General features: G+C 38.4%; 1 long non-coding RNA gene across 1 annotated transcript; it reads left to right on the forward strand.

Annotated features, from left to right (window-relative positions):
- Nucleotides 1-2: 2 nt before the first annotated feature.
- LOC122806669 lies at nucleotides 3-8,265 on the forward strand. The gene is made up of 2 exons (XR_006365534.1): nucleotides 3-148; nucleotides 7,245-8,265. It is a non-coding gene; the product is annotated as an uncharacterized LOC122806669 (long non-coding RNA).
- Nucleotides 8,266-20,700: the final 12,435 nt, after the last annotated feature.

The raw sequence follows: 20,700 nt of genomic DNA on the forward strand, positions 1-20,700 counted from the left end.
CCACACAAACAAAAGGCCCCGTTTACACCGGAAACGGACAAAAAACTAGTTTCTACACTGTCGAAATTAGGAAGTTTTACTACCGTTTCTTCAGGTGGTGTGGGGAAAGCTATAATGAACAATGACTCCCTAATCAACAAACTGCTGTGTAAGTAGGTGTTTGAAAGTAATACTGGGAGGCTACTGAACGCACGAGATGCGGTGTTTTATTGAAAAAAATAATTGTGTAGTTCGCTTCGTTGCTAGCTGTTCAGCGGCTTTGAGTGCGTTGAAATGGTGTATTACACTTTGTGTGCATGAGAAAGAATGGATCGCAAACGTTTGTACAAACCGGATCTTTATGTTGTAAAAGAAAGTTAGATTTAAAAGTCTGGGAAATGTGTCGCTTTTTAAGAATCGAGTTTTAATATGACGCATGTCTCCCAACTGTAGAGATTTTCGCAAAATGTCCAGATTTTTTTTGCCTCCCTTTTCTTTGGTCCGTTCCTCACGATTTTTTTTCTGGCACATCATTGAGGATTGAAATAACTAAATAAGGACATGTTTTGAGTTTTAGAAATCAAATTCTTCAGAAATACGTAATTCAAAACTTGTTATACTAGTCACCTTTAAGTTTATAGGAACAATATTTAAAATCTGTCCCTATTTTTGGGCCTTCCCAATTATTTCTGTATCTGTCCAAATTTCTTTCACTGAGAGGTATTATGATGATGGATGGGTGGGTGTGCACAAGCTTACAAAGTATGTCCGTAAACGGATTCTGTTTATTTGACATGTGTTGACCGAAGGGCCGCGATGGTGCAGCAAATAGCGTTGTCGCCTCATAGCAAGCGGTTCTCCGTTTGATTCTCGGCTGGAGCGCCTTATGTGTGGAGTCTGCATATCCTCCCCGTGGTCGAGTGACGTTAAAGGCATGTAGGTAGGTGCTTGCGTGAATGGGCGTGCCTTCTTTGAAGGTTGGGCGTCGGCCTGGCAACTCGGCACCGTAAAAATCCACTGACAAGCGTTAGCGTACGGGAGTTCCGCTGTGGCGACCCCTAACCGGGAAAAGCTGAAAGAGTATGTTTAATGACATTTGTTGACCGGGTTAGTCCGATTGGGCAGCAAACCTTTTTCATCAGAAGCCCGAGGAGAAAAGCTCCAAAAAGTACAAGTAACAAAAGTAATCATATGACAAGAGTTATGGCTAAAATCACAGTAATAATAACATGCATGACTTGTATGTTGAAACGGCATGCTAGAAAGTGGTAATTAAATTGACAACATATTATAGTATGAAGTTTTGTACAGTAGTAAACAAAAATATAGATATACAAACAGAAAGTAACAAACATATAAATAGGAAATAAGACCAGGCCAAGAGTCAATTTCCAAGACTACAGCTGTGGAAGCTATAGGAACTACTATTTATTAGTAGACTTTATTAGAGGCAGAGAGGGGGGAGAAAAGGTTGCTGGAATAGTATTATAGGAGGGGAGCTGGATTAAGTTGGGGTCATAGCATAGGCATGTCCATAATATACATAGGGTTTCCTTTAGTGTTGTATTGAAAGAGTTGGGGTTAGAGATCTGTCTAACGGTGGTAATTTATTCCAAGGATTTGCCACTGAGTAGCTCTAGAGGAGTTTACCAATGTTTTTGTTGGGCGCAGAGACTTGCAGAAGATGCTGTTGGGAGATATGGAGGGCGTACCTTTCAACTGTACAGATTTTCATCTCATATTTTTGGTTTGTTTTTCATAAAATTGTGGTTTTCTGGCAAATCATTGGCTAATCATTAAAGATTGAAGTCAGAAAATAGTGACAGACGTTTCGGTTTCAGACTTAATACCCTTCAGAAAATTAATGCTAATGCAAAACCTGTTATTCTGTCAACTTTCTAAGTTTGTAACAGCAATATTTAAAAATTGTCCCTATTTTTGTGCCGTTGTTCCCCCCTCCCCATTATTAATGGCTTTGTCCAGATTTCTTTGTCTAAGAGGTTGAGAGGTATGGAGTGCACTGTTTGGACTATAGGGCTGAATGAGGGTAGAGAGAGAGGGACAGGAGAATGGTTCATGTAAGATAGAATGAGCTATGAGAAGCTGGGGTAGTAGGATTTGATGATGAAATTCCAGCCACTGCAGGTTTTTCAAGGCTAGGCAGTGGTGGGAGATGCAGGGCTGGTTACCGGCAAATCTTGCAATAGTATTATAGGTGAGTTTCAGTTTCGTCAGAAGATTGGATTGGATATTAGCGAGAATAGGGGTGGCGTAAAGAAGGGTGGGGAGTAGGAATGCTTGAGCAAGAGAGAGCCTAGAGATATCTTTGAGGAGTTTTTTATGCCTATATAGCAGGCTTAACTTTTAATGTGCCTTTTTGATGTACTGCTGAATATGGAGATCAAACTTTAGTTGGTCATCAATAATAAATCCTAGCAATCTGGTGTGAGGTTCAGCAGAGATGATGGTGTTGTTAAGGGAGCAAACAGTAAAGGTAGCTTTATGATGTTGGAGAGATTTAGGGAGGAATAGGGGAAGTTTTGTTTTCTTAGGGTTAAGTATCAATTCGTTGGAAGTTAGCCATTTTTCAACTGAGTGCAGACACTCTTGGTTGAGAGTGTGAAGGTGGGTGATATTGTCAGAGTAGGAGATGATGGTGGAATCGTCAGTATATTGTATGACAGATGAGAGCAGACAGGAAGAGGATAGGTCATTAGTAAAGATGTTTAATAGGGGTCCAAGGATGGAGCCTTGTGGGGTATCCCAGTTTGTACTGGTAAGAAGGGAGAAAAGTTAGATTGCCATTTGACTGCCTGGAATTTGTTGGAAAGATAGCTGGAGAACCAAAAAAGTGTGGAGTTGGAGAGAGTAAGGGTAGCTAGTTTGGATAGAAGCAATTGGTGGGAAACGGTGTCAAAGGCTTTGTAGAGACCCAGAAACAAAGACGAGATTAGCTTGTTGTCATGAGAATTTGCAATAGAATTAGTGAATGATATCAGAGCAGTAGCTGTACTGTGATTTTGGGAGGAAACCATGTTGTGTAGGGGTAAGCAGATTTTCTTGGAGAAGATGATCGAGGAGTTGTTTGTTGATGTTTGACAGGGGAGAAAGAATGACAGGGCCTGAAATTTGAGGGGTCAGATGAGTTGCCTCCCTTATTTAAGGGCATGACACAAGATTTCTTCCAGATTTCAGGTACAGTGTTTTCCTTGATTGACCTGTTGATTAAGATGGAGATGGGGTAGGCGATAAAATTGGCAGCAAGTTTTAGGAATTGAGGTAGGTTATCAGTTGATGGAGAGCATTTAAGTTTGCTAGCTGATGGAGAGCATGTTTTAAGTTTGCTAAGGAGTGACTTGATATAAGTTGTGGCAATGGGTTTAAGAGAGAAGGGGGATGGGTGGGTTGATGAAGGAGGAGTGGGGTAGGTGATGGTGTCATTTTGGTTAGATTGTGAATAGAGTCAATGAAGAAGGAATTAAGAAAGTGGGAGAGCTGTTAGGGCATGGATTAGCTGATGAGGTGTTACTGGGATGTAGTAGTTTATTTACTGAGTGCCAGCATTTTGAGGGGTTGGTGTAAGGATTATGTAGAGGTTTTTGGAAATAGTTTTTCTTGTCAAGGGTGGCTTTTTTTTTTTTTTTTTTTAGTTAAGTTACAAAGCTCTCTGTACGACTGAAGATCTGTGGAAGTATTAGCTTTTTTCCATGTATTGTTTCTCATACATAAGTGTATGAGTGGTTTGGGTTAGCCAGCGGGCATATTGGGTTTTAATTCTTATTTTCCTGATGGGGACCGGGGAGTTAAGTGTGTCTAGAAAGATGCTGCATGCCAGGACAACTTACTACCGGGGGAGGTCATAAAGGAAGGACCAGTTAATTGTAGAGAGTGAGTCGTTGAAAGCTTCTGAATTAAAGTTTGACAGCTTACAGCAGTCTTTGTATTGCTGAGATTTGTGTAGTAGGGGTGAGTATCAAAGTATGAAGTGGGATGGGGGTCACATAGGGTATCTGGTAGGGTGGGAGATTGTGGTAGGAGTTAGGGTTGGAGGTAAGGACCCAGTCTAGTGTGGAACCAGAGTTGGTGTGTATAGACAAGTGGGATCAGAGATTAACTGGGAGAAGCCAAAGATTGGCCCAGGCCTCAACAGACTGGAAGCTGAAAAAATAAGAGTCAGTGAAACCGTTAGTATCTTTGCAGGGGAAAAGCAATGGGTTTGCAGTGTCAAGGAATAGACTCAAATATAGTGATAGTGGAATGGGGGGGGTCAAGTTATGAAGAAAAAAAATAGACTACAGAATCTGGAACAAAAAATTGTGCTAGCTAGGATAGTATTTGAATGAAGCAAAGCATCATGGGAGTATGCATCAGAACAGAGTTAAGGGGGGCAGGGAATAAGTAAAACAGGGATAAATGACACCCCGGAGAACAAGAACCAGCAGGTAAGTACTCACAAAAAATACTATCGGTGAGGCTGCACCAAATCTGTTTAAGATGCTGGTTATAGGGTCAGTTAAGTATTCGGTGAAAAGTAGTAAGGTATATAAGGGTACATTTACAGTTTTTAAAGAAACTCAGCTTAAGGGCATATGGTACTCCTCCTTAGCTAAGCACAGTGGAATCAGAAACGGCTGCAAGTACAATTCCTAATTAAAATAAGGGGGGGGGGTGGGGGTATGCACACTACAAAGATTGCAAGTGTAACAGACACATTATATTAAACACAACTATTCAAACCAAGTAACATTGCATATTAAAATGTCAATTAAAGAGAAAAACATTTATACACACTTTCTTATTTAGATTCATAGGTAGGTACTAGGCTATTGGCCCTAGGGCCTATACAAGCATAGCCAAAAATGTACCCTGGCTTTCGCCACCCAAGAAAATTATTTTCCTGTGCCCCTGTCAAGCAGAACCACAGAAGTGATCCCCGGGGTGAATTTCCTATTGCCCATCCAATCGTCAAGATTTTTCTTGAAGAGTGCTAATGAGGAGCTCTGTTTGACATAGATAGGTAATCTATTCCAGAGTATGGGAAGTCTCTGGGACAGGAATCTATTCCTCCAGCATGTTCTGTTTATTGTGGTGACAAGGTTTAGGTCCCTAGAGCGTATAGCTTGGAGGGATTGGGATTTCTTTAAGTGGAGCATGTCCAACAGCTCTGGGTTTGACATAGCTTTGTATGTTAGGCAGAGATCACCTCTGAGTAGGCGATATGCGACAGAGTGGAGTTTTTTGAGACTGTCTGCGTAAGTCATCTGTTTGAGGTCAGTAATCCTCTTTGTGAGGTATTTTTGCGGCCTTTCCAGTTGTTGTAGATGTCTTATGAGGTACATACCAAAACGGGCGTTGTACTCTATAATGGGTCTAATGAGTGATGAGTAGAGGGGAACAATGACCTCTTTTTTTCTGGATGAGAAACCTTTTGTGATGAGGTGTGCCACATAGAAGGATTTCCTGACCACTTTGGCGATGTGATTATCAAAGGAGAGACTACTGTCCACCTGTGTCCTAAGGTCTCATCACACTTTCAGTGTTAAGTAGACTACCGCCAGTATGGTAGTTCATGGGTACAGAATTTTTACCAAAGGGCCTTTTGGCAGGTTTGCAGAGAGCTTGCAGGTGAATTTTGTTGTTTGACTCCTGAGTGTTTAAACTCATCCAGGGGCGCCTTATAGTTTACAAATGGGGGGGGGGGGGTAGCAGAATTTATTTGTAAAGCATTTTGGAAGATTTGCACAGAGCTTGCAGGTGAATTTTGTTGTTTGAGTCTCAAGTGTTTAAACTCATCCAGGGGAGATGAGTGTCCTTACTTTAACCCACAGAGATTGAGAAATCCATTTCTGGTTTCTTTCTTTTTCTGATAATATTCGTTTCTCTGCCTTCTGACCTATCACTTTTCTTGCATATTCTTGTTAAGTTTTTATAGTATTGCTAAGGCTGTGATCTGTAGCTCCTGTGGTACAGGATTTGATTCCTTTAATCCTCATTTGCCTACTGTGTGACCTTGAGCAAGTCACTTAACCAGAAATTGCTCCTGGGTTGCCCCAGTAGGTGTGTGGAGGGGGTACACTGGGTTGGGGGTACAAGAGGTAACTATAGCCATTCCTTATAATGAGGTACACTCAAGATTAAAGCAGAATCTTCGTTATTGTCAGCCAATGAGATTTGATAGTTGTTATAACACTGTAGCACGTTAGCTGTAATGTTCTGGTTGTAAAGAAATGCCAGCTGTTTCTGTTGTATTTCTTATTGTACAGTATTTAGGCTTATGCACTTTAGTGAAAGATTGCTGGATATTTTAGAAGGCTCTGGCATTTCCTTACAACCAAAACATTACAGCTAACGTAATGAGTGGGTCAATGCATCCTGGCCCATTGATATTGCTGTGGGGCAAATAGCATGCTCTGGGAGGGTAGTAAGATAGGAAGTAGATTAAGGTGGGAGGATCACGTAAAGTTAGACGGGTAGGCAAGAAAAGTTAAAAGACATTGAAATGGGAAACATAGGATTTAAAGTCAGGATATTTTCATTTTATGCCACATGGATGTCTTATTGCCATGCAATTTCTATTTCAGGAAAATACAGAAAGATATTGGAAAGCTCTGATTAGAGAACAGAAAAATGACCATACGTTCATTTAGAACATGGGTGGTATTGTGTACAAACACCAAAGGGTCAACAGAGGAAGAAGTAAAGCATTTAGCCTGGTAGCAGTTGCAGGCAAGGCTGCTTTTGTGGTAATGGATATTCTTTTTTACAGATAACATCTAGTTACTGAAGACTGGATACTCATCCATACAGTTATCAGGTAGGTCAAGAGTATGGCAGCACAGGGTGGGAAAACCCAAAAATGGAGGAAGATGTATGGCGTATACAGCAGAGGTACATCTGATAGAATATGCTAAATCACTCCCAGAGCCAAATGTAATTGTATGGTATATGAGAGGGAATGACATCATTAGAAATCCAGTGATAACTCTCAAAAGGTAAATAAGGGACTGGTTGGAACAGATTAGACAAGACAGCCAAATACAAAGACAGTTTGCCCAGATGTAATCCAAATTCTAATCCGGCAAGGAGCAGAAACGCCAAGGCAGTACAGAGAATTAAGCAAAATCACAACACCTTCCTTTAGAATAAGTGCTGCTTGGCATGCCCATGCAAGAATCTAAACTGAATTAGTGTGTTAGGTTGGCGGTGAGTGCAAACGTATAGAAGATATGTCAAATAATGATATTAATCAGTTTTCTCTTTTGCAGGTTTCATGAAACAGCAAGCAGAGGTATGGATTCCAAGGCACTCCCGTATGTGTCACATGGCCAGAGAATTTGGTGAAAAGAGGAGGAAAACATGGGTTTCAAGGAAGACGTTTTGGTTTGCTGGCTGGGAAAGAGAAGAATGCATTGGAGGCACCTGCTGGCAGCTCTGACAGAACAGGATAAATCACTACCTGGGCCAAATGTAATTGTACTGCATGCTGGGAAATGATGTTACGAGTAGCCCATTGTTATATCTCAGAAACAGAATTTGCCATTGATGGGCAGATCCAATAGTAATAGCCAAATATAAAACTTGAGTGGTCAGATATAATTCAAAGACCAGTCTGGCAGGGAGCAAATGACATCAAAGCAGTAGAGAGGGTTATGAAACTGGCTAACAGATTCATTTGACAGCAGGTAGTCGAGCTAAGGGGACAGTTGGTACACCATACTAATATTTAATATCATTTTTCCAGAACTTTCTGTGAATTAGGGGGTCTACTTGTCACAACTGAGGACCAAGTTATTTATGGTAAACCCTAAAAAAGGAATCAAAGAGGTGGCATATGTGCTTGAGGGAAAAGGCAGGACAAGCTATCTTCCTGTGATGGAAGGACAGACTTGGAAGGCTAAATTGCAAAGGAAGTGACTGGGCTTAGGGAAGATTCAGGCTCAGACAGCTTGGCTGTTCCCTGGGTGGCCTGCCCCATGGTGTAATGGTCAGGCTGGGGGGGGGGGACAATCTGGGGTCTCGTGATAGATCACCTTCAGACTGTCAGTGGTTGGTTGTGGGTCCCTTCAGCCACAATGGTGTTAGTTGAACATTTACAGGGACTACGTGTTGTAATTTATGGCCTGGCTGACTTTGCTTCCATCCAGGTTCTGCCCTTTTTGTACATATGAATATTCATACTTGATATTGATTTGTTGTAATTGGCTTTGATTTTGCTCTAGCACTGACTTGATTCATAATTTAATTTGATTAGCACAATAAATACATGGCTGCAGCCATTTCTTCCAATCTAGTGTGTTTTGTGATATTTGCTAAAATTTAGCATGCTTATTTTATTTCCAAAGGCAGTACGGTATTTAACAGGTATCAGATGTCATTGGTGGCAGTACCAACAATGACTTTACTTTTAAAGCTTCGTCTCAAATGTTCTTCATTTTGAGTCTTAAAAACTTCATTTTCATCTCAGTTCCACATTCAGTGTTAAGAATTTTTTAAGTGATATATTCATGTTAAGTAGTACTGAAGCATGTTAATTCAGCAAAGTAACTTTTGTAAGTGTAAAGTAACATATTAACTATTCTGTGAACTTCCTAGTTGAAGCTCTAGTAAGTATTCCACATTTTCCCTGTTTGTTCCATGTTATGAGGGGTAGCATTTCACATCTTACGTATTTGTTCCACATTATGAGGGGTAGCATTTCACATCTTACGTATTTGTTCCACACTTTGAGGGGTAGTGTTCCACATCTCACCATTTGCTCCACATTATGAGAGGTGGTGTTCCATTTTACCTATTTCCTCCACATTTTGAAGGATAGTGTTGTACATTTTGGAGATTAAAGATTAAAAATTCTATACATTTTAAATTATTATAAAATGGTTATTGCTCTGCTGTTGTGGAGAAGACTAACCCTAATGATTGCAGGTGTGGGCATGGGCTTAATAACTGACAGTATGCCATTTATGACTGACAGCAAGAATGAGGTCCACTGTCAGTTTACAACACTTAACTCCTTGTGCCACAGAAGACGTTTAACAAGGCTGCAATACTTGTATCTGAACCCAGGGCCATGTGAACTTAAGACTAACACTTAAAATAAATGCTTATTTTCCCTTCCATGTATTCAAACCCTGCACCTACTGCTCATGAGGCTGTACCTCTACCCATTTAGCTATGAGAATATTATAACAGTTATGATAATATTAACAGTAATATAATATACAGTAATAATATAACAAAATTATAACAGTTCTCATTCCTTAACACTGCAGAAAACAGTCATTATCTTGTATAATTCATTAAGTGTAAGGCTATCGCAGAAATTGTATGGGATCAGATTTTTGAAACTTCAGAACACTGATCTAATTATTAAGGCGTTTTCCTTCGGCTGCACGTGCAGAATGATTGACTTCCACAGGTAATGTGTATCCTACTTTGCTCTTGCTCTCGCTGTCCTACTTCCCTTCTATTTCCATGCTCACTTTTATAGGGTCAAAACCAGACCACGTTTGTCCTTCCATGTCCAACCCATTAAAGAAGTACTTTTTATCTGCTCACTGCTGGTGCAAGCACTCTGTATTCCCAGTCTGCTGATAAGATTTATGTTAAAGTATTGCTTTCACTCCCAAAGTAAGGCATCTCACCCTTATGCCACCAGTTTTCCTCTGTTATCATGGTGGTGTCATACCACAAGTTTATTATTTCTCCCTCACAACAACCTTCATCAAGGGGCATCACCCTCTGCCTTTCCACTCCTTGCATCCACTATTTTTTTGTTTTATCCTCAGTGCTTAAGTAATCCACATTCCATGCCATAATATCATACTCCCCAGACCCTTATTTTTACTTTTGTATTATTCATATTTATATATATATATATATATATATATATATATATATATATATATATATATTTATGCCTGCTGCCACTAAGTCTCTAAGGGGCAACTATTCAGGCAGCCATGATAGTCCTTTGTGCTTTTGCTGGCATTCTAGGAATGACAGCATTTTTCATTTTACAATTCTAATGTATGCACACACATCACTATGAGAGCCATGTCAGTCTGCCCAGGTGTGCTCCTGCACATTCATCAGTAGGGGTTACCCTCACCTGCTATAGTGATTATGCCAACAAACACCCAACCTGGACCACTTCATTGCATGACCAGCTTCTGGCCTTCAGCAGTGACCATCATCAGAGCTGCAGTGCAAGCCAGGTGAGACTGATCACATCCTCCCCCGATGGGCACACCCATCCTCCCAGTCTGCACTGTCAGGCACCTGAGCTGCTAGTCAAAATTAAATCTCTTGACATGTAGTCAGGGCTGTGCCACCAGTGCAGGATCTCAAACCCATATTAATATCCCCCAACAGTAAGCTTTATCAGAGCTTAATATCACTGTCTATCTTTCATCTATTTTATTCTCCTTCAACCATTCCCATATCCAAGCCTCATTCAGTTTTCCTCTAGATCAGATGTCCTTTTTTTTGCCAAAGCAGTCGTGTAATCTAGCTGTAAGTTTTCCTTAACTGTTTATCTGTTAAATTAAAGGTACTGCAGTTGATAAAATTCCTCTTCATTCATTTACTCTTCTTTTGTATCTGTATCACAGTTTACAAATCCCATTAATTTATCCTATTTATCCAATTTTTTCCCTTAATGAAGAGATTTCATCTTTTGTCATTTCTAGTTCGACTCACATTTTACTGCTACACTCATTAAATAAACCAAACCAATCATACTGTACAATCAATTCACATCTTTATCATGAATTATCTAAGCCTTCCTTCATCACCTCATTTCTCTTCAATCCCCACAGCACCCCTACCCTTTACAACATATCACTATCTGACACCCCCCCCAATACATTCAGCCTAACTTCAGCTACCTTATCCTATTCCCCACAGAAAGCAGCCCATTAGGCACACTCAATTCCTACTACTAGGTTATACAATTTCTAAGATTTTACAGATGATTGATGCATCTAATTCACAACCTTCTCCTGCAGAGTGAGCTAGAACTAAAGGTCCCCAAATCATGCATCTCCAAGTATATAGCTCTTACCTCAATAGGGGACTAATTAGTGCAGCCAACACCTTGAAATAGTGAACAAACTTGAAAAAAAAAACTACTAATTCCTCTTAACTCATGAACCATACCCATGAGATTTAACCTTTAATTTTAAAGGCTATAAATATGCATTCAGTGCAAAAGACCTTGTGCAAAGGTAGGGGGGAGGAATTCTCCTAACCTTTAGGGATAATACATGTATTACTTCCAAGGATTAAAGCGTCTTCAAACAATCATGATCAAAATTGATTATCCACCTCTCTCCAAGTCATACACTAACAGCTGAGTACCTTGACAGTAGCTCGTCTTCCTCCCAACTAATCACATCCAGTTTTACTATATTCTTAAATGATGTTCTAAAAATATCAGCCTCAAAACAGAAATCATTATTTTGAGTGACTTCACTAAAACATTTCAGCTCTGATCTCCATACTTCTCAGCAAATAACTCGGTCAGTCAGAAAGTACTAGACCAAACTTTAAAATGGAAGCATTCCCTCTGAGACTTGATAATTATAAACATCCCAAGATTTCAAAAGTACTGAAGTAAACCAAAAAATGTACTGCTAAAACAAACGAAATAGCCACAGGAACAGCTCCAATGTTGCAACCAGTAGTTAAAATGTTTAATAAATAAACAGCAAACACAGCGACACAGCACAGCCACAATAAACCACAACAAAGTAAACGATAAAGTCCAGATTTTATCGTTTACTTTGTTGTGGTTTATTGTGGCCGTGCCATGTCACTGTGTTTGCTGTTTATTTATTAAACATTTTAACTACTGGTTGCAACGTTGAAGCTGTTCCTGTGGCTATTTCGTAAGATTTCAAAAGTAGCCATCCTTCCACCTTCTATTATTGACCATTGCCCAATTACATGTTCTCTAAAAGAGCTAAAGCAAATCCTTCTTTAGCTTCAGACCAAAAATTGAGTAAAAATATTAAAGCTCTCCAAAAGGACCCCTCAGAAATTGTGAACACCTTCTAGGCATCCAAGACCCTTACTTTCCTTTATTCGCAAGATAAATAATTTTCCAAAATCTCAAGACCCCCCCCCCCCACACACACACACATAATAAACAATGGATTACAAAATAATTTAGGGCCTTTTCAAACTGAGAAATTAGGCCTGACATTAGTGGAGAGATTTTCTGTCTTTGGACAACAGACAAAGATTTGCACTTCTAGTTGATTTTTAGCAATATTTCTTAAAAGATACAATGTAAGCTTTTTATAAGCCACCCACAACTTACTCCAGAAGTCTTCAAACAAATTCTGGAACATAGTAAACAAAATAACACTCCACACAAGAAAACATTAATCTGCTGGTGAGTGTTTGACAACCTCATCATGACTCCTAACCCCTCTTGACATTCTAGCCAAATTCATCTCCAGAGCAGCCCAGCCGAGTCCAGTCCCTTCTCTCCCCCACAATAGATATGCTTTCTTTGTGATTCACAATAATAAAATCCAAAGCTATTGAAACACTCCTAAACAAATCCCTTTTTATGGCCCTTCCAGAGCAGGTGGCCTCTACTAGTGGTTTAAATGATCTGTAACAGGACTGCATCCTACATATTCTCATACACTTCTACATCATTTGCCTTTTAACCAGTGCTATACCTAACCAGTAGGAATACAGACCTAATGAAACCTCTGCCCAAAGTCTTCAATCACTACCTCAACAAGGAGTTTTAGCCAATCTCAACTCTTGCAAATCTGGCCAAAATACTAAGAAAATTTAAATATTTGACCATATAAAATGACCTACATATGCGTTCTAACTGGTCATAAAGCTTATACCCACCCCCACCACACATTTTTTTTATTGAACGCTTCATATACCTCAGAGGAAAAGTTATGGATGATAAGAGTTAAGTAGAATAAGCCAATTCTCTCCATAGAACAAGTTGGTATATGATTACCAGATTTGAGGTGGTACTTTAGATCTATGCAGTTAAAGTTTATAAAACTCAAGCAGGAGGATATAAATCAAATTGGAAAGTGATTATGATTAAATGGGGAGGGTTCAAAGCATAAAGAGAGACTAGGATTTCGATGCAGGTCATATACCAATAAATATGCCTGGTAGTAGGAGTATAGAAAATAGTTAAAAAAGGGCTGTAATTTAATAAAGCAAATTAGTAAAGGAACCAATGTATTGGAAGGAAATAACTTGAGAAGGGTAGTGGAGTGGGACAAGGCTAAGCAAATATTTGGACTACAGGTTAGAAACTGCCTTTCATTTCAGGGATTGGTAAGAAAGAAAAATATAGACATAGAGAAAGGGACAAGGGAGTGCTACATGAAAGGCCTGCTCAGGAAGAGTATTTTGGTTGAGTCTAGAGGAGAAGCCACTATTGAAAATGGCTAATTATGGTATTTAGTGCAAATACCAATGCTACAGAAAAAACATTTGGATAGAAATAAGCACACAAATTTGATAAAGAAAGGGGTTCAAGGTGAACATTGAGCAGAACATCAGGGGCAAAGTAGAGTAGAATACTTATCACTAGAGGGCTCCAGTAGTGATAGAAGTGAAAACTAATGCTAGATTTGTGGTAGTAATGGTTTATTGGCAAAGGAGAAGGATTGTGCTGACGTATTTGTATTCCACATAAAACTACTACTGTTATGAGGCTTAAGATAATTTTGAGACAAATAAGCTTTCAGGAGTGGAATGTAATTTAAAGGTGGGTAGTGGAACTTGATTTACAATTGTGAGGATGTATCACTGGTCCTGTGTATGAAAATATAATAAAAAAGGTAGATTTCTAAAGAAGTATATGAGAATATTTGGTAAGGAAGATGATGAATTCAGTAGTAGAAACTCAAGACAATGTTCATATTATTCCCCAAGGTATAATAACTGGGCTAGACTGAACAGAAATTATATTTCACAAGAGCATATGTATTTAATTTGAAAGTTCTGACAAACATCCAATAACGATTTCAGATAATACACCAATAAAAACTAAGATAAAGATGTAGGGTAATGAAGTAAAAAGAGACAGTGACACCTTACTACTTTCCTGTTAAAAATGAGAAATAAAACAGGATAGAAATAAGAAAGAGAAATATATAACATGAGTAATAGGAATTATTTTAAGAGCTAACAAATGTGAATGAAAGGCAGCTGTTAGGCAACCATTTGATGGTAACAATTCCAAAGCACAAAGAATTTAGCACAGTAAATTAGGCAACAGAAAGTAGGAGTTGTAGCCAAATTTTAAGGAGCTTGGGTCAAGAAAACTAAGCAGAGATCCTACAGAGATGTTAGAGTTATTTCAGAAAATTTATGAAAATATGTATAGAGCAAAGGAATATGTACTGTATACCAAGAAAAGGCACAAATAGAAATATTTACGTAAGACTTAATTATGCCAAGGTTAGAGAAAGACAGGAAGAGATGAAATAAAAATGGTAGTGGTGTATAATCAATCAAAGGGAAGTCTGGAAATTGGAATGGAAGAAAGGGATAAAGATCTGGAAGGTTCTGTTTATCAGTATTTTGAAAAGGGGAGACTACCAGCATCTTGGAAGAAACCTGGGGAGGCTGTATTACCCAAAGTGGGTAAAGACCCTTTAGATCCAGCTTCATATAGACCCATTTCAATTGTAATCCATGATTATAAAGTGTTTTGTATATAATAGTTAAGAGAATGGCACAGATAATTCCAAAATTGGTAGATATGGATTACTGTGTTTTTATGCAGGAAGAAAAACTTTTTTGACAATATGCATGGAACAATATATTCAAGAGGGAATCAGAATGTAACAAAGCACCTCTGTTGTTGGTTAGTCTTTATGCAGAGAAAGCATTCAGAAAAGTCAGATGGGATTTTAGGAGTAGGGCAGTGACACTATTTGCATTCCCTGATAGAATAATGGGGCTAATTAGGAGGAGTATATGAAGGGTAAGAGGCAGGAATTAAGGTGGGGAGGAGTGCTCTCTGACATGTTGTGTTTAAACTGGGGAGGAGAGGCAGCTTTCTATTTAGATCTGTATGAAGATAAAAACTGAGTGCTATTGCCATGTTTCATCTTTCTTTCACTTAGGTACCACTCCAGACTAATCTGGATCCTTGTTCAAATGACTTATCCCATACTCCTCTTTATTTGTCTTTGTTTACTGGGAAAGGCTGACTGAGCAAGGCCCATTTTCAGAGAAGGCCCAAGGAGAAAAGCTCCAATACATTTACAATTTCACTACATATTTTAAACAAGAAGCATATTTTCAGTAGTAAAATTTGTAGTATACAGAAGTACATTTACAGTATTAACAGTGCTAGAAGTGCAGATCAGTAAAGAAAAAAATATCTTTGACAGGCATTAATCTACATCTCTTTTTATAATGTGCAAAGAAGTGTATTGTATCAGAGACAACTCTATGTATAATGGTCAAACAGTTGGGCTATCCATCATGATAGGACAGAGGTTAGAGAAACTTGTCAAATGTGTAATAAGTAAAATATGGGGTTTGATGTAATAGAGCTAGGAAAGGGGGGGGGGGTTGTCAAGAGAAAAGATATATTATTGTATAAGAGTTAAAGTGAAATGAAGCATCCTGGTAAAAGCATTGTGCAGTACTCCAGAGGCAAAAAAAAAAAACAGAAAAGAGATGTCAAACAATAACATAAGTTCTCCATGGAGAGATAAAGAGGAAATGGTTACAGTCTGGTGACAAGTGATTGGCTGGGGGAAAAAAGAAAAGAGAAACTGGCTAGGAGATAATATTCTCTGAAAGTATTCACTGGTTTTCCCAGCTGGGGGAGCTACAAAGGTAAGACAAAACCAGTTAGCACTGAGTAGAAGTACAGGCTGCAGCATACGTCTTAGCATGGATAACTTTTCTTTTAGGTTAACTCAAGTTTGTGAGTGTGGCTGTCAGTTTCGGACATTTGTTCATATTACCAGGGTAAAACTTCAGTATTTGAAGATGTACATAGTTTTGTGTGTTAGTATTAAATAAATAGGTTTTAGAGGGTTATTGGGATGTTGTTTCTGGGCTTTCAGTAAAACAAAAAGTTGTGTAAGATGTGAAATAGATTCAAACGCATATGACAAAAAACAGCTATATAAAAGTTCAACCTGCCAAACAGTAAATACATGTAACACAAAAGCTGGAACTAAACATTTAACAAAAAAGGTGTTATGCATAAAAGGTGGGAATAAAACTTTTAATACAATTATGCTTTCTGTAATGTCTTTAAATGTCATAGGTAAATACACAAAAGAAAGAATAGTGAACTATATTAAAAGAATGTAGGGTGCAAATAGCTATGTTACAGAAGACACAATTGGAAAGAACTGAGCATATGAATTTGATAATAAAAGATTTTCAGGAGGGTTATTCAGCAGAATATCTGGGACAAAGGAAAACAGGAGTACTTCTATTAATTGCAAGAGGAGCTCCAATAGTGATAGAAGAGTATAAAAAATATAATAATGCCAGATTTATAGTGCTAAGGGGCTACTGGCAATGGAGGAGGATTACACTGGCATGTATCTATATTCCACCTAAAACTGCTGTAATGGCGCTTAAGAAAATTCTTGGAGAAATAATCAGTTTTCAGGAAGGAATATTACTTGTAGGTTGGGACTGGAATTTGATTTGCAGCAGTGAAGATGCGCCTGGAGAGCCCAAAAGGGAAAGTATAACAAAGGAGAGTATATTTTTGAAGAAATTTATGAAAATATTTGGCATGGAAGATGTGAATTCAGTAATAGGAGTTTGGAATGAATTTACATATTATTCCCCAAGATATAAAAACTGGGCTAGGCTAGGAGTGTGTGCATTTAATTGAAGGTCTTGATATGCACCTAATAACTATTTCAGAGCATGCACCAATAATAACTAACATAAAAACACAGGGTAATGAAATAAAAATGAGACACTGGTGCTTTCCCACCTATCTGTTGAAAACAGAGGAATTTAAGCAATGGGTAGTGGAAATTATTTGAGAGCTATTCAAGAGGATAGAAATTACTTCTGAAAATATAGCTAGGGAGTGGGATTACATTAAGGGGTTTAACAATAGGGTGGAAATAAAAGAAAGGGAGCTATGGTAAAGAAGTAACAATAATTATTTAGAGAATTTACAAATGTTAAAGTATTGCAGAATACAGGGAATCTCACAGAACAAGAAGAGGATCAACTGCAGAATGCTAAGCAAAAAATAAAAAAATACCTTGATAATATACACACGTTTAGAAAGATTTCGGTTAAGCAAATGTTTTTTTTTTTTTGATAACAGTAGAGCACACAAACTTTTAGCACAATGATTCAGGCAACAGAAAATAGATAGGGCTGTCACCAAGTAAGGTAACAAGATCCTGTAGCTGTATTAGACATATTTTGGAAATTCTGCAAAAGTCTGTATAAAGTAGAGAAATATGGAAATCAAGAAAAGATACAAATGGAAATATTTATGGAAGAATCAAATATGCCAAGGTTAGAAATAGATAGGGATCAATTATTAACAGTTAGCGTAATGATATGAGGTAGTGCCATCTATGCCATGGAGAGTAGGGCAGTGCATGTGTAACTTATGCCAGCATAGCTAGCTGGAGTTTTGTAAGGAATTTTATGCCATTTGACTATTGCACTGATTTATACAGATGCTTGTATTACAAATGTATTTGTAAAGTTGCTTGTGTTAAAAATGCATCAACAGTGGGTCTTGCTGGACAAAGAAGAGATATACATGTATGTCAGACAGTATTATTATAACTGATTAGAGTTTTTAAAAGATAATTCTGGACGGGAAGAGGTTAATCTCAGTCCAACTAATTTTGAAAAAAAAAAATGGTTGAAAATTAAATGGGTTGGTTTAGACCATAAATATTTTATCTTACAGGTCTGATTGCAACCAGAGATAAAAATGTTTGGGAAAACCAGGAATAGGAATCTTACTGTATTGTCCTTAGGGGTGAACTAATTGCTACCCTGGAAGGGTGGACGTTTTTGAAATTGTTTTATAGTTTTCAGATGCTGCAACAGATCTTAGCAAATCTCTCAGTGTGTATTGTACCAGAGTCAGGTGACCAGATGTGATGTCATTCTATAACTAGCACTGAAATGATTCTTTAAATATTAATGAGAGAGATGAGGAGACTCTCACAGCAGCACTTTGTTTTTTGGAACCTGACAGTAAAGATCTCTCACAGATATCTCACACATGCTCACATCTCATCTTGCCTTGCTGGAGTAAGCAACTCAACACTCATGATCTTGCCTAGCTGTAGTAAGTAACTTAACTAGGGAACAGTAATTCTTTAGTCAGTCAGGAAAATATAGTGATATTACTTAAGTATTGTTTTTTCTGCATCTGTGTGTCTCTGTCCAACTGTGTTATTTTTTATATCTCCTGTGATTGAAACTCTGGTGTTTATTGTAATTAGATATCCAGTATTCTCATGTTTTCTATTGTATTATTTATTATTAAATATTTCCATATCTTTCATTGTGGCTGGTCTTTTAGAGAATACATTCAACATCTTAAGAGTAATTATGCTTATTTTAGTGACATTGTGGTGACTCATGAAAGCCTTGCTTCATTGGTCAAACTCTACCATTTGTATTAGTATTAATTTTACTCAGTATAATTGGGTACCCTTGTAAGAGTCTTAGAGTAGGTGGCTGGTGGCAGCATAATTACCTTATAGTCTGGGCAGAGGGGACAGAGCTGGTAAATTTGTGCCAGCCTTTCCCAGGTGTATGTGTGTGCGTGTGTGTGTCTGTGTGTGTGAAACTCAAATATCCAAGTGTGTGTGTCAGCTACTTGAAACAGGGACACAGAGCTCCAAAGTGGCCAGTGTGGAGTCTTGTTTGGGGCCTGGAGAGAGAGAGTCCTGTCCTAGGTCTGGAGTGTGCGCCCTGTGTGCTCTTAAGGGAAATTGTGCTTGGTGCAGAGAGATGTGTCTGAAAATACTTTGAGTATCCATTTTTGTTGCTAGTGGCCATCCCTCACTGGTGTCAGTGGTGAGGATTGAGGCTTCTTGATTACTTGCCTGGTGTAGGGACCATCATAGTTGGGACAGGAAGAGATGAAATAAAAATGGTGATGTATAAACAATCTACAGGAAAGTCCTCAGGAATAGGTGGTATTCCTGTGGAAGTTTGGAAGCTAGGAGGAAAAAACTGCTAAAAGATATGGAAGGTTTTGTTTAACAGTGATTTTAAGAGGAAGAGAAGTACCAACAACCTGGAAGAAAGTGCTGGCAGATGTAATTCTTAAAGATTGTAAAGAACCATCAGATCTAGCTTCCTACAGGCCCATTTCAATACTAAAGCATGATTATAAAGTGTTTATGTCTATAATGGCTAAAAGAATGGCAAAAGTGATGGCAAAATTGATAAATATGGGTCAGTGTTATTTTGTGGAGGGGAGGCAAACACTTGACAACATTATCAAAACACTGATAATTCAGATGGAAGCAGAGTATAAGAAAAGACCACTGTTGTTGGTGTGTCTTGATGCAGAGAAAGCATTTGACAGAGTAAGCTGGGACTTTGTGATCAGAGCAATGGAAGCATTTACGTTTTCTGAAAAAAAATTATAAGTTAGATTAGGAGGATATATAAGGGATTGGAGGTGAAAATTAAAGGGGTGTCCTCTCTGATGATTTCTACTTGAGCAGAGAAAACAGACAGTGGTGTATTTTCCCCATTGTTAATTGCATTTTATTTAGAATAATTGACAAAGAAAATAAGGGACTCAGAAATTCAAGGATATAATTGGTATGGTAGTTAAGAAAAGCTGGCTCTGTTTGCAGATAATACTGTTTTATACCTGACAAAATATGTACCTACACATGAATTAGTTCAACATTATCTATATTTAATGTGACTGTTTCCCCTTTATCTGCATTGTGTCCTGCACCACTCAAGCAGGATAGTGGACCCACAATTCATTTTTTCTGGAAGACATTGCATGTCCTAAGTAATTACCTGAATAAATTGCCAGTTGTCTTCTATTTAAAACCTGTAATCTGTAGACTCTGGTGGTGTGCATATGTACAGGGATGCTATAGTTTTAGGTATCCCTCCTCCCACTCCCTTACAATATACCACTTATTTCTTGCTAACTAAAATTACAAGGGTGCAGGCATTTTTTAGATATTTTTGTATTAAGAGAACATTCTCTAGCAAACTGACCTTGCATAGTATTTTTCTACTGATTGTTTCTCTGGTTTCCTGGTCTGCTTACCTTGCGGTTGCACCCGCTCTGTTCTCCCTCACTCTGCTCACCCTATCCTACCCAACCCCATTTCAACCCATGCCCACTTTCCTTCCCTACACTTTAATTTAATTAACTCCTCCCCTCATTAACTCCAATCTCCATCATTCATTCCACCTGTCACTCACATTTCTCCTTGCTGATAAACCCCAGCATACTTCTTCCATATACCACTCCTGCCTAGCTTTATCTCCACCCCTAGTCATCCTAAATATTCTGTTCAAGTACTATACCTACAGACACTCCTTCCCCAAATTACTCTCTCTCTTACTTAACTCCATCAGGCTACTACATTATGCTCCATTTACTCCACGTTCCACTCCTAATTACCTTTCTTCCTCTTCTTACTCAGCATTCACTCCCTCTAATATATTTCATACACTTACCTGCATCTTTTCCCTCTACACTGC

The sequence above is a fragment of the Protopterus annectens genome, chromosome 7.part0, assembly GCF_019279795.1.
Source record: "Protopterus annectens isolate FY-2018-M chromosome 7.part0, PAN1.0, whole genome shotgun sequence".
Lineage (NCBI taxonomy): Eukaryota > Metazoa > Chordata > Ceratodontiformes > Protopteridae > Protopterus > Protopterus annectens.